At 58.2% G+C, this 12440-nt stretch overlaps 2 non-coding genes and 4 pseudogenes across 2 annotated transcripts; all 6 read right to left on the reverse strand.

Moving 5' to 3' along the window:
• Positions 1–154: 154 nt before the first annotated feature.
• LOC147300288 (5S ribosomal RNA) lies at positions 155–273 on the reverse strand (annotated as a pseudogene).
• Positions 274–3120: 2847 nt separating this feature from the next.
• Positions 3121–3239, reverse strand: LOC147300289 (5S ribosomal RNA; annotated as a pseudogene).
• Positions 3240–5433: 2194 nt separating this feature from the next.
• LOC147300290 (5S ribosomal RNA) lies at positions 5434–5552 on the reverse strand. The gene has a single exon (XR_015128041.1). It is a non-coding gene; the product is annotated as a 5S ribosomal RNA (ribosomal RNA).
• A 1581-nt stretch (positions 5553–7133) lies between these two features.
• On the reverse strand, positions 7134–7252 carry LOC147300291 (5S ribosomal RNA). The gene has a single exon (XR_015128042.1). It is a non-coding gene; the product is annotated as a 5S ribosomal RNA (ribosomal RNA).
• Positions 7253–9726: 2474 nt separating this feature from the next.
• Positions 9727–9845, reverse strand: LOC147300292 (5S ribosomal RNA; annotated as a pseudogene).
• Positions 9846–12079: 2234 nt separating this feature from the next.
• LOC147300293 (5S ribosomal RNA) lies at positions 12080–12198 on the reverse strand (annotated as a pseudogene).
• Between the last annotated feature and the right edge of the window lie 242 nt (positions 12199–12440).

Consider the following 12440-nt stretch of genomic DNA (forward strand, 5'->3'; position numbering starts at 1 on the left):
GTGTGGTGTAAGTGGCATCAGCTAGCAGCACAAGACATTGGAAAAGAGCCAAAAGCAGTGTCGTTAATGTGCCCTCATTAATGGGCAGCTGCTTTTGGTCTTTTAATACACCCCTTCTCTGGATCAAAAGCGGTTCAATGACATGAAAATGAAAGGCTTACAGCACCAGGTATTCCCAGGCAGTCTCCCATCCAAGTACTAACCAAGCCCAGCCCTGCTTAGCTTCCGAGATCAGACGAGGTCGGGGGTGCTTAGGGTGGTATGGCCGTAAGCTGCTGGCCCCAGCACAATGTCTCAATTTATGGATTCAAGTGATTAGGTGGCAAGTACCTGAAGTTACGAAGACAATCCTATAACCATACCTGCATGTTTGCATAATACCCTAACCCAAAGGCTCAGTTTGGCATTTATCCAACAGCACAGGCCCTGGATTGTTGAAGATGGCCTCAGGAACCAGCATAGGGCCTGGTGTGTTGTACATGGCCACAGCAAGCAGCACAGGGCCTGGTTTGGTGAAGATGGCCTCAGCCAGAAGCACAGGGCCTGGTGTGATATGAGTGGCCTGAGCAAGAGCCACAGGCCCTGGTGTGGTGTAAGTGGAATCAGCCAGCAGCCACAGGCACTGGTGTGGTGTAAGTGGCCTCAGCCAGCAGCCACAGGCCCTGGTGTGGTGTAGGTGGCCTCAGCCAGCAGCCACAGGCCCTGGTGTGGTGTAGGTGGCCTCAGCCAGCAGCCACAGGCCCTGGTGTGGTGTAAGTGGCCTCAGCCAGCAGCCACAGGCCCTGGTGTGGTGTAAGTGGCCTGAGCAAGAGCCACAGGCCCTGGTGTGGTGTAAGTGGAATCAGCCAGCAGCCACAGGCCCTGGTGTGGTGTAACTGGCCTGAATAGCAAATAAGGCCCTGGTGTGGTGTAAGTGGCCTCAGCCAGAGCCACAGGCCCTGGTGTGGTGTAAGTGGCCTCAATAGCAACTAAGGCCCTGGTGTGGTGTAAGTGGCCTCAGCCAACAGCCACAGGCCCTGGTATGGTGTAAGTGGCCTCAGCCAGCAGCCACAGGCCCTGGTGTGGTGTAAGTGGCCAGAAGCGCAGGGCCTGGTGTGATGTGAGTGGACTGAGCAAGAGCCACAGACCCTGGTGTGGTGTAATTGGCCTCAATAGCAACTAAGGCCCTGGTGTGGTGTATGTGGCCTCAGCCAGCAGCCACAGGCCCTGGTGTGGTGTAACTGGCCTCAGCCAGCAGCCACAGGCCCTGGTGTGGTGTAAGTGGCCTCAGCCAGAGCCACAGGCCCTGATGTGGTGTAAGTCGCCTCAGCTAGCAGCACAGGGCCTGGTTTGGTGAAGATGGCCTCGGCCAGAAGCACAGGACCTGGTTTGAGCCAGCAGCCACAGGCCCTGGTGTGGTGTAAGTGGCCTAAGCCAGCAGCAACAGGCCCTGGTGTGGTGTAATTGGCCTCAATAGCAACTAAGGCCCTGGTGTGGTGTAAGTGGCCTGAGTAAGAGCCACAGGCCCTGGTGTGGTGTAAGTGGCCTCAGCCAGCAGCCACAGGCCCTGGTGTGGTGTAAGTGGCCTGAGCAAGTGCCACAGGCCCTGGTGTGGTGTAAGTGGCCTGAGCAAGAGCCACAGGGCCTGGTTTGGTGAAGATGGCCTCGGCCAGAAGCGCAGGGCCTGGTGTGATGTGAGTGGCCTGAGCAAGAGCCACAGACCCTGGTGTGGTGTAATTGGCCTCAATAGCAACTAAGGCCCTGGTGTGGTGTAAGTGGCCTGAGTAAGAGCCACAGGCCCTGGTGTGGTGTAAGTGGCCTCAGCCAGCAGCAAAAGGGCCCTGGTGTGGTGTAAGTGGCCTGAGCAAGTGCCACAGGCCCTGGTGTGGTGTAAGTGGCCTGAGCAAGAGCCACAGGGCCTGGTTTGGTGAAGATGGCCTCGGCCAGAAGCGCAGGGCCTGGTGTGATGTGAGTGGCCTGAGCAAGAGCCACAGGCCCTGGTGTGGTGTAAGTGGCCTCAGCCAGCAGCCACAGGCCCTGGTGTGGTGTAAGTGGCCTCAGCCAGAAGCCACAGGCACTGGTGTGGTGTAAGTGGCCTCAGCCAGCAGCAAAAGGGCCCTGGTGTGGTGTAAGTCGCCTCAGCCAGCAGCCACAGGCCCTGGTGTGGTGTAGATGGCCTCAGCCAGCAGCCACAGGCCCTGGTGTGGTGTAAGTGGCCTCAGCCAGCAGCCACAGGCCCTGGTGTGGTCTAAGTGGCCTCAGCCAGAAGCACAGGGCCTGGTGTGATATGAGTGGCCTGAGCAAGAGCCACAGGCCCTGGTGTGGTGTAAGTGGCCCGAGCAAGAGCCACAGGCCCTGGTGTGGTGTAAGTGGCCTGAGCAAGAGCCACAGGCCCTGGTGTGGTGTAGGTGGCCTCAGCCAGCAGCCACAGGCCCTGGTGTGGTGTAGGTGGCCTCAGCCAGCAGCCACAAGCCCTTGTGTGGTGTAAGTGGCCTCAGCCAGCAGCCACAGACCATGGTGTGGTGTAATTGGCCTCATTAGCAACTAAGGCCCTTGTGTGGTTTAAGTGGCTTCAGCCAGCAGCCACAGGCTCTGGTGTGGTGTAAGTGGCCTCAGCCAGCAGCCACAGGCCCTGGTGTGGTGTAAGTGGCCTCAGCCAGCAGCCACAGGCCCTGGTGTGGTGTAGGTGGCCTCAGCCAGCAGCCACAGGCCCTGGTGTGGTGTAAGTGGCCTCAATAGCAACTAAGGCCCTGGTGTGGTCTAAGCGGCCTGAGCCAGTGCCACAGGCCCTGGTGTGGTGTAAGTGGCCTGAGCAAGAGCCACAGACCCTGGTGTGGTGTAAATGGCCTCAATAGCAACTAAGGCCCTGGTGTGGTGTATGTGGCCTCAGCCAGCAGCCACAGGCCCTGTTGTGGTGTAACTGGCCTCAGCCAGAGCAACAGGCCCTGATGTGGTGTAAGTGGCCCCAGCCGGTCACTCAGGCCCTGGTGTGGTGTAGGTGGCATCAGCTAGCAGCACAAGACATTGGAAAAGAGCCAAAAGCAATGTCGTTAATGTGCCCTCATTAATGGGGAGCTGCTTTTGGTCTTTTAATACACCCCTTCTCTGGATCAAAAGCGGTTCAATGACATGAAAATGAAAGCCTTACAGCACCAGGTATTCCCAGGCAGTCTCCCATCCAAGTACTAACCAAGCCCAGCCCTGCTTAGCTTCCGAGATCAGACGAGGTCGGGCGTGCTTAGGGTGGTATGGCCGTAAGCTGCTGGCCCCAGCACAATGTCTCAATTTATGGATTCAAGTGATTAGGTGGCAAGTACCTGAAGTTACGAAGACAATCCTATAACCATACCTGCATGTTTGCATAATACCCTAACCCAAAGGCTCAGTTTGGCATTTATCCAACAGCACAGGCCCTGGATTGTTGAAGATGGCCACAGCAAGCAGCACAGGGCCTGGTTTGGTGAAGATGGCCTCAGCCAGAAGCACAGGGCCTGGTGTGATATGAGTGGCCTGAGCAAGAGCCACAGGCCCTGGTGTGGTGTAAGTGGAATCAGCCAGCAGCCACAGGCCCTGGTGTGGTGTAAGTGGCCTGAGCCAGAGCCACAGGCCCTGGTGTGGTGTAACTGGCCTGAATAGCAAATAAGGCCCTGGTGTGGTGTAAGTGGCCTCAGCCAGAGCCACAGGCCCTGGTGTGGTGTAAGTGGCCTCAATAGCAACTAAGGCCCTGGTGTGGTGTAAGTGGCCTCAGCCAACAGCCACAGGCCCTGGTATGGTGTAAGTGGCCTCAGCCAGCAGCCACAGGCCCTGGTGTGGTGTAAGTGGCCAGAAGCGCAGGGCCTGGTGTGATGTGAGTGGCCTGAGCAAGAGCCACAGACCCTGGTGTGGTGTAATAGGCCTCAATAGCAACTAAGGCCCTGGTGTGCTGTATGTGGCCTCAGCCAGCAGCCACAGGCCCTGGTGTGGTGTAACTGGCCTCAGCCAGCAGCCACAGGCCCTGGTGTGGTGTAAGTGGCCTCAGCCAGAGCCACAGGCCCTGATGTGGTGTAAGTCGCCTCAGCTAGCAGCACAGGGCCTGGTTTGGTGAAGATGGCCTCGGCCAGAAGCACAGGACCTGGTTTGATATGAGTGGCCTGAGCCAGCAGCCACAGGCCCTGGTGTGGTGTAAGTGGCCTCAGCCAGCAGCAACAGGCCCTGGTGTGGTGTAAGTCGCCTCAGCCAGAAGCCACAGGCACTGGTGTGGTGTAAGTGGCCTCAGCCAGCAGCAACAGGCCGTGGTGTGGTGTAAGTCGCCTCAGCAAGCAGCCACAGGCCCTGGTGTGGTGTAGGTGGTCTCAGCCAGCAGCCACAGTTCCTGGTGTGGTGTAAGTGGCCTCAGCCAGCAGCCACAGGCCCTGGTGTGGTGTAAGTGGCCTCAGCAAGAGCCACAGACCCTGGTGTGGTGTAATTGGCCTAAGCCAGAGACACAGGCCCTGGTGTGGTGTAAGTGGCCTGAGCAAGAACCACAGGGCCTGGTTTGGTGAAGATGGCCTCGGCCAGAAGCGCAGGGCCTGGTGTGATGTGAGTGGCCTGAGCAAGAGCCACAGGCCCTGGTGTGGTGTAAGTGGCCTCAGCCAGCAGCCACAGGCCCTGGTGTGGTGTAAGTCGCCTCAGCCAGAAGCCACAGGCACTGGTGTGGTGTAAGTGGCCTCAGCCAGCAGCAAAAGGGCCCTGGTGTGGTGTAAGTCGCCTCAGCCAGCAGCCACAGGCCCTGGTGTGGTGTAGGTGGCCTCAGCCAGCAGCCACAGGCCCTGGTGTGGTGTAAGTGGCCTCAGCCAGTGCCACAGGCCCTGGTGTGGTGTAAGTGGCCTGAGCAAGAGCCACAGACCATGGTGTGGTGTAATTGGCCTCAATAGCAACTAAGGCCCTGGTGTGGTGTAAGTGGCCTCAGCCAGCAGCCACAGGCCCTGGTGTGGTGTAGGTGGCCTCAGCCAGCAGCCACAGGCCCTGGTGTGGTGTAGGTGGCCTCAGCCAGCAGCCACAAGCCCTTGTGTGGTGTAAGTGGCCTCAGCCAGCAGCCACAGGCCCTGGTGTGGTGTAAGTGGCCTCAGCCAGTGCCACAGGCCCTGGTGTGGTGTAAGTGGCCTGAGCAAGAGCCACAGACCATGGTGTGGTGTAATTGGCCTCAATAGCAACTAAGGCCCTGGTGTGGTGTAAGTGGCCTCAGCCAGCAGCCACAGGCCCTGGTGTAGTGTAAGTGGCCTCAGCCAGAGCAACAGGCCCTGATGTGGTGTAAGTGGCCCCAGCCGGTCACTCAGGCCCTGGTGTGGTGTAGGTGGCATCAGCTAGCAGCACAAGACATTGGAAAACAGCCAAAAGCAATGTCGTTAATGTGCCCTCATTAATGGGGAGCTGCTTCTGGTCTTTTAATACACCCCTTCTCTGGATCAAAAGCGGTTCAATGACATGAAAATGAAAGGCTTACAGCACCAGGTATTCCCAGGCAGTCTCCCATCCAAGTACTAACCAAGCCCAGCCCTGCTTAGCTTCCGAGATCAGACGAGGTCGGGCGTGCTCAGGGTGGTATGGCCGTAAGCTGCTGGCCCCAGCACAATGTCTCAATTTATGGATTCAAGTGATTAGGTGGCAAGTACCTGAAGTTACGAAGACAATCCTATAACCATACCTGCATGTTTGCATAATACCCTAACCAAAAGGCTCAGTTTGGCATTTATCCAACAGCACAGGCCCTGGATTGTTGAAGATGGCCTCAAGAACCAGCACAGGACCTGGTGTGTTTTACATGGCCACAGCAAGCAGCACAGGGCCTGGTTTGGTGAAGATGGCCTCAGCAAGCAGCCACAGGCCCTGGTTTGGTGTAAGTGGCCTCAGCCAGCAGCCACAGGCCTTGGTGTGGTGTAAGTGGCCTCAGCCAGCAGCCACAGGCCCTGGTGTGGTGTAAGTCGCCTCAGCCAGAAGCCACAGGCCCTGGTGTGGTGTAGGTGGCCTCAGCCAGCAGCAAAAGGGCCCTGGTGTGGTGTAAGTCGCCTCAGCCAGCAGCCACAGGCCCTGGTGTGGTGTAGGTGGCCTCAGCCAGCAGCAAAAGGGCCCTGGTGTGGTGTAAGTCGCCTCAGCCAGCAGCCACAGGCCCTGGTGTGGTGTAGGTGGCCTCAGCCAGCAGCCACAGGCCCTGGTGTGGTGTAAGTGGCCTCAGCCAGCAGCCACAGGCCCTGGTGTGGTGTAAGTGGCCTCAGCCAGCAGCCACAGGCCCTGGTGTGGTGTAAGTGGCCTCAGCCAGTGCCACAGGCCCTGGTGTGGTGTAAGTGGCCTGAGCAAGAGCCACAGGCCCTGGTGTGGTGTAAGTGGCCTGAGCAAGAGCCACAGACCCTGGTGTGGTGTAATTGGCCTCAATAGCAACTAATGCCCTGGTGTGGTGTAGGTGGCCTAAGCCAGCAGCCACAGGCCCTGGTGTGGTGTAAGTGGCCTGAGCAAGAGCCACAGGCCCTGGTGTGGTGTAAGTGGCCTGAGCAAGAGCCACAGACCCTGGTGTGGTGTAATTGGCCTCAATAGCAACTAATGCCCTGGTGTGGTGTAGGTGGCCTCAGCCAGCAGCCACAGGCCCTGGTGTGGTGTAAGTCGCCTCAGCCAGTGCCACAGGCCCTGGTGTGGTGTAAGTGGCCTCAGCCAGCAGCAAAAGGGCCCTGGTGTGGTGTAAGTCGCCTCAGCCAGCAGCCACAGGCCCTGGTGTGGTGTAGGTGGCCTCAGCCAGCAGCCACAGGCACTGGTGTGGTGTAAGTGGCCTCAGCCAGCAGCAAAAGGGCCCTGGTGTGGTGTAAGTGGCCTCAGCCAGCAGCCACAGGCCCTGGTGTGGTGTAGGTGGCCTCAGCCAGCAGCCACAGGCCCTGGTGTGGTGTAAGTGGCCTCAGCCAGCAGCCACAGGCCCTGGTGTGGTGTAAGTGGCCTCAGCCAGCAGCCACAGGCCCTGATGTGGTGTAAGTGGCCCCAGCCGGTCACTTAGGCCCTGGTGTGGTGTAAGTGGCATCAGCTAGCAGCACAAGACATTGGAAAAGAGCCAAAAGCAGTGTCGTTAATGTGCCCTCATTAATGGGCAGCTGCTTTTGGTCTTTTAATACACCCCTTCTCTGGATCAAAAGCGGTTCAATGACATGAAAATGAAAGGCTTACAGCACCAGGTATTCCCAGGCAGTCTCCCATCCAAGTACTAACCAAGCCCAGCCCTGCTTAGCTTCCGAGATCAGACGAGGTCGGGCGTGCTCAGGGTGGTATGGCCGTAAGCTGCTGGCCCCAGCACAATGTCTCAATTTATGAATTCAAGTGATTAGGTGGCAAGTACCTGAAGTTACGAAGACAATCCTATAACCATACCTGCATGTTTGCATAATACCCTAACCCAAAGGCTCAGTTTGGCATTTATCCCACAGCACAGGCCCTGGATTGTTGAAGATGGCCTCAAGAACCAGCACAGGACCTGGTGTGTTTTACATGGCCACAGCAAGCAGCACAGGGCCTGGTTTGGTGAAGATGGCCTCAGCAAGCAGCCACAGGCCCTGGTTTGGTGTAAGTGGCCTCAGCCAGCAGCCACAGGCCCTGGTGTGGTTTAAGTGGCCTCAGCCAGCAGCCACAGGCCCTGGTGTGGTGTAAGTGGCCTCAGCCAGCAGCCACAGGCCCTGGTGTGGTCTAAGTGGCCTCAGCCAGTGCCACAGGCCCTGGTGTGGTGTAAGTGGCCTGAGTAAGAGCCACAGGCCCTGGTGTGGTGTAAGTGGCCTCAGCCAGCAGCCACAGGCCCTGGTGTGGTGTAAGTGGCCTGAGCAAGTGCCACAGGCCCTGGTGTGGTGTAAGTGGCCAAAGCCAGAGCCACAGGCCCTGGTGTGGTGTAAGTGGCCTCAATAGCAAATAAGGCCCTGGTGTGGTGTAAGTGGCCTGAGCAAGAGCCACAGGGCCTGGTTTGGTGAAGATGGCCTCGGCCAGAAGCTCAGGGCCTGGTGTGATGTGAGTGGCCTGAGCAAGAGCCACAGGCCCTGGTGTGGTGTAAGTGGCCTCAGCCAGCAGCCACAGGCCCTGGTGTGGTGTAAGTCACCTCAGCCAGAAGCCACAGGCACTGGTGTGGTGTAAGTGGCCTCAGCCAGCAGCAAAAGGGCCCTGGTGTGGTGTAAGTCACCTCAGCCAGCAGCCACAGGCCCTGGTGTGGTGTAATTGGCCTCAATAGCAACTAAGGCCCTGGTGTGGTGTAAGTGGCCTGAGTAAGAGCCACAGGCCCTGGTGTGGTGTAAGTGGCCTCAGCCAGCAGCCACAGGCCCTGGTGTGGTGTAAGTGGCCTGAGCAAGTGCCACAGGCCCTGGTGTGGTGTAAGTGGCCTGAGCAAGAGCCACAGGGCCTGGTTTGGTGAAGATGGCCTCGGCCAGAAGCGCAGGGCCTGGTGTGATGTGAGTGGCCTGAGCAAGAGCCACAGACCCTGGTGTGGTGTAATTGGCCTCAATAGCAACTAAGGCCCTGGTGTGGTGTAAGTGGCCTGAGTAAGAGCCACAGGCCCTGGTGTGGTGTAAGTGGCCTCAGCCAGCAGCAAAAGGGCCCTGGTGTGGTGTAAGTGGCCTGAGCAAGTGCCACAGGCCCTGGTGTGGTGTAAGTGGCCTGAGCAAGAGCCACAGGGCCTGGTTTGGTGAAGATGGCCTCGGCCAGAAGCGCAGGGCCTGGTGTGATGTGAGTGGCCTGAGCAAGAGCCACAGGCCCTGGTGTGGTGTAAGTGGCCTCAGCCAGCAGCCACAGGCCCTGGTGTGGTGTAAGTCGCCTCAGCCAGAAGCCACAGGCACTGGTGTGGTGTAAGTGGCCTCAGCCAGCAGCAAAAGGGCCCTGGTGTGGTGTAAGTCGCCTCAGCCAGCAGCCACAGGCCCTGGTGTGGTGTAGATGGCCTCAGCCAGCAGCCACAGGCCCTGGTGTGGTGTAAGTGGCCTCAGCCAGCAGCCACAGGCCCTGGTGTGGTCTAAGTGGCCTCAGCCAGAAGCACAGGGCCTGGTGTGATATGAGTGGCCTGAGCAAGAGCCACAGGCCCTGGTGTGGTGTAAGTGGCCCGAGCAAGAGCCACAGGCCCTGGTGTGGTGTAAGTGGCCTGAGCAAGAGCCACAGGCCCTGGTGTGGTGTAGGTGGCCTCAGCCAGCAGCCACAGGCCCTGGTGTGGTGTAAGTGGCCTCAGCCAGCAGCCACAAGCCCTTGTGTGGTGTAAGTGGCCTCAGCCAGCAGCCACAGACCATGGTGTGGTGTAATTGGCCTCATTAGCAACTAAGGCCCTTGTGTGGTTTAAGTGGCTTCAGCCAGCAGCCACAGGCTCTGGTGTGGTGTAAGTGGCCTCAATAGCAACTAAGGCCCTGGTGTGGTCTAAGCGGCCTGAGCCAGTGCCACAGGCCCTGGTGTGGTGTAAGTGGCCTGAGCAAGAGCCACAGACCCTGGTGTGGTGTAAATGGCCTCAATAGCAACTAAGGCCCTGGTGTGGTGTATGTGGCCTCAGCCAGCAGCCACAGGCCCTGTTGTGGTGTAACTGGCCTCAGCCAGAGCAACAGGCCCTGATGTGGTGTAAGTGGCCCCAGCCGGTCACTCAGGCCCTGGTGTGGTGTAGGTGGCATCAGCTAGCAGCACAAGACATTGGAAAAGAGCCAAAAGCAATGTCGTTAATGTGCCCTCATTAATGGGGAGCTGCTTTTGGTCTTTTAATACACCCCTTCTCTGGATCAAAAGCGGTTCAATGACATGAAAATGAAAGCCTTACAGCACCAGGTATTCCCAGGCAGTCTCCCATCCAAGTACTAACCAAGCCCAGCCCTGCTTAGCTTCCGAGATCAGACGAGGTCGGGCGTGCTTAGGGTGGTATGGCCGTAAGCTGCTGGCCCCAGCACAATGTCTCAATTTATGGATTCAAGTGATTAGGTGGCAAGTACCTGAAGTTACGAAGACAATCCTATAACCATACCTGCATGTTTGCATAATACCCTAACCCAAAGGCTCAGTTTGGCATTTATCCAACAGCACAGGCCCTGGATTGTTGAAGATGGCCACAGCAAGCAGCACAGGGCCTGGTTTGGTGAAGATGGCCTCAGCCAGAAGCACAGGGCCTGGTGTGATATGAGTGGCCTGAGCAAGAGCCACAGGCCCTGGTGTGGTGTAAGTGGAATCAGCCAGCAGCCACAGGCCCTGGTGTGGTGTAAGTGGCCTGAGCCAGAGCCACAGGCCCTGGTGTGGTGTAACTGGCCTGAATAGCAAATAAGGCCCTGGTGTGGTGTAAGTGGCCTCAGCCAGAGCCACAGGCCCTGGTGTGGTGTAAGTGGCCTCAATAGCAACTAAGGCCCTGGTGTGGTGTAAGTGGCCTCAGCCAACAGCCACAGGCCCTGGTATGGTGTAAGTGGCCTCAGCCAGCAGCCACAGGCCCTGGTGTGGTGTAAGTGGCCAGAAGCGCAGGGCCTGGTGTGATGTGAGTGGCCTGAGCAAGAGCCACAGACCCTGGTGTGGTGTAATAGGCCTCAATAGCAACTAAGGCCCTGGTGTGGTGTATGTGGCCTCAGCCAGCAGCCACAGGCCCTGGTGTGGTGTAACTGGCCTCAGCCAGCAGCCACAGGCCCTGGTGTGGTGTAAGTGGCCTCAGCCAGAGCCACAGGCCCTGATGTGGTGTAAGTCGCCTCAGCTAGCAGCACAGGGCCTGGTTTGGTGAAGATGGCCTCGGCCAGAAGCACAGGACCTGGTTTGATATGAGTGGCCTGAGCCAGCAGCCACAGGCCCTGGTGTGGTGTAAGTGGCCTCAGCCAGCAGCAACAGGCCCTGGTGTGGTGTAAGTCGCCTCAGCCAGAAGCCACAGGCACTGGTGTGGTGTAAGTGGCCTCAGCCAGCAGCAACAGGCCGTGGTGTGGTGTAAGTCGCCTCAGCAAGCAGCCACAGGCCCTGGTGTGGTGTAGGTGGTCTCAGCCAGCAGCCACAGTTCCTGGTGTGGTGTAAGTGGCCTCAGCCAGCAGCCACAGGCCCTGGTGTGGTGTAAGTGGCCTCAGCAAGAGCCACAGACCCTGGTGTGGTGTAATTGGCCTAAGCCAGAGCCACAGGCCCTGGTGTGGTGTAAGTGGCCTGAGCAAGAACCACAGGGCCTGGTTTGGTGAAGATGGCCTCGGCCAGAAGCGCAGGGCCTGGTGTGATGTGAGTGGCCTGAGCAAGAGCCACAGGCCCTGGTGTGGTGTAAGTGGCCTCAGCCAGCAGCCACAGGCCCTGGTGTGGTGTAAGTCGCCTCAGCCAGAAGCCACAGGCACTGGTGTGGTGTAAGTGGCCTCAGCCAGCAGCAAAAGGGCCCTGGTGTGGTGTAAGTCGCCTCAGCCAGCAGCCACAGGCCCTGGTGTGGTGTAGGTGGCCTCAGCCAGCAGCCACAGGCCCTGGTGTGGTGTAAGTGGCCTCAGCCAGTGCCACAGGCCCTGGTGTGGTGTAAGTGGCCTGAGCAAGAGCCACAGACCATGGTGTGGTGTAATTGGCCTCAATAGCAACTAAGGCCCTGGTGTGGTGTAAGTGGCCTCAGCCAGCAGCCACAGGCCCTGGTGTGGTGTAGGTGGCCTCAGCCAGCAGCCACAGGCCCTGGTGTGGTGTAGGTGGCCTCAGCCAGCAGCCACAAGCCCTTGTGTGGTGTAAGTGGCCTCAGCCAGCAGCCACAGGCCCTGGTGTGGTGTAAGTGGCCTCAGCCAGTGCCACAGGCCCTGGTGTGGTGTAAGTGGCCTGAGCAAGAGCCACAGACCATGGTGTGGTGTAATTGGCCTCAATAGCAACTAAGGCCCTGGTGTGGTGTAAGTGGCCTCAGCCAGCAGCCACAGGCCCTGGTGTGGTGTAAGTGGCCTCAGCCAGCAGCCACAGGCCCTGGTGTGGTGTAAGTGGCCTCAGCCAGAGCCACAGGCCCTGATGTGGTGTAAGTGGCCCCAGCCGGTCACTCAGGCCCTGGTGTGGTGTAGGTGGCATCAGCTAGCAGCACAAGACATTGGAAAACAGCCAAAAGCAATGTCGTTAATGTGCCCTCATTAATGGGCAGCTGCTTTTGGTCTTTTAATACACCCCTTCTCTGGATCAAAAGCGGTTCAATGACATGAAAATCAAAGGCTTACAGCACCAAGTATTCCAAGGCAGTCTCCCATCCAAGTACTAACCAAGCCCAGCCCTGCTTAGCTTCCGAGATCAGACGAGGTCGGGCGTGCTCAGGGTGGTATGGCCGTAAGCTGCTGGCCCCAGCACAATGTCTCAATTTATGGATTCAAGTGATTAGGTGGCAAGTACCTGAAGTTACGAAGACAATCCTATAACCATACCTGCATGTTTGCATAATACCCTAACCAAAAGGCTCAGTTTGGCATTTATCCAACAGCACAGGCCCTGGATTGTTGAAGATGGCCTCAAGAACCAGCACAGGACCTGGTGTGTTTTACATGGCCACAGCAAGCAGCACAGGGCCTGGTTTGGTG

The sequence above is a fragment of the Aulonocara sp. 'chitande type north' Nkhata Bay genome, unplaced genomic scaffold (assembly GCF_057382095.1).
Source record: "Aulonocara sp. 'chitande type north' Nkhata Bay isolate Kocher_YH1m ecotype deep benthic unplaced genomic scaffold, A_spYH_male_GT1.1 unmapped_scaffold_35, whole genome shotgun sequence".
Lineage (NCBI taxonomy): Eukaryota > Metazoa > Chordata > Actinopteri > Cichliformes > Cichlidae > Aulonocara > Aulonocara sp. 'chitande type north' Nkhata Bay.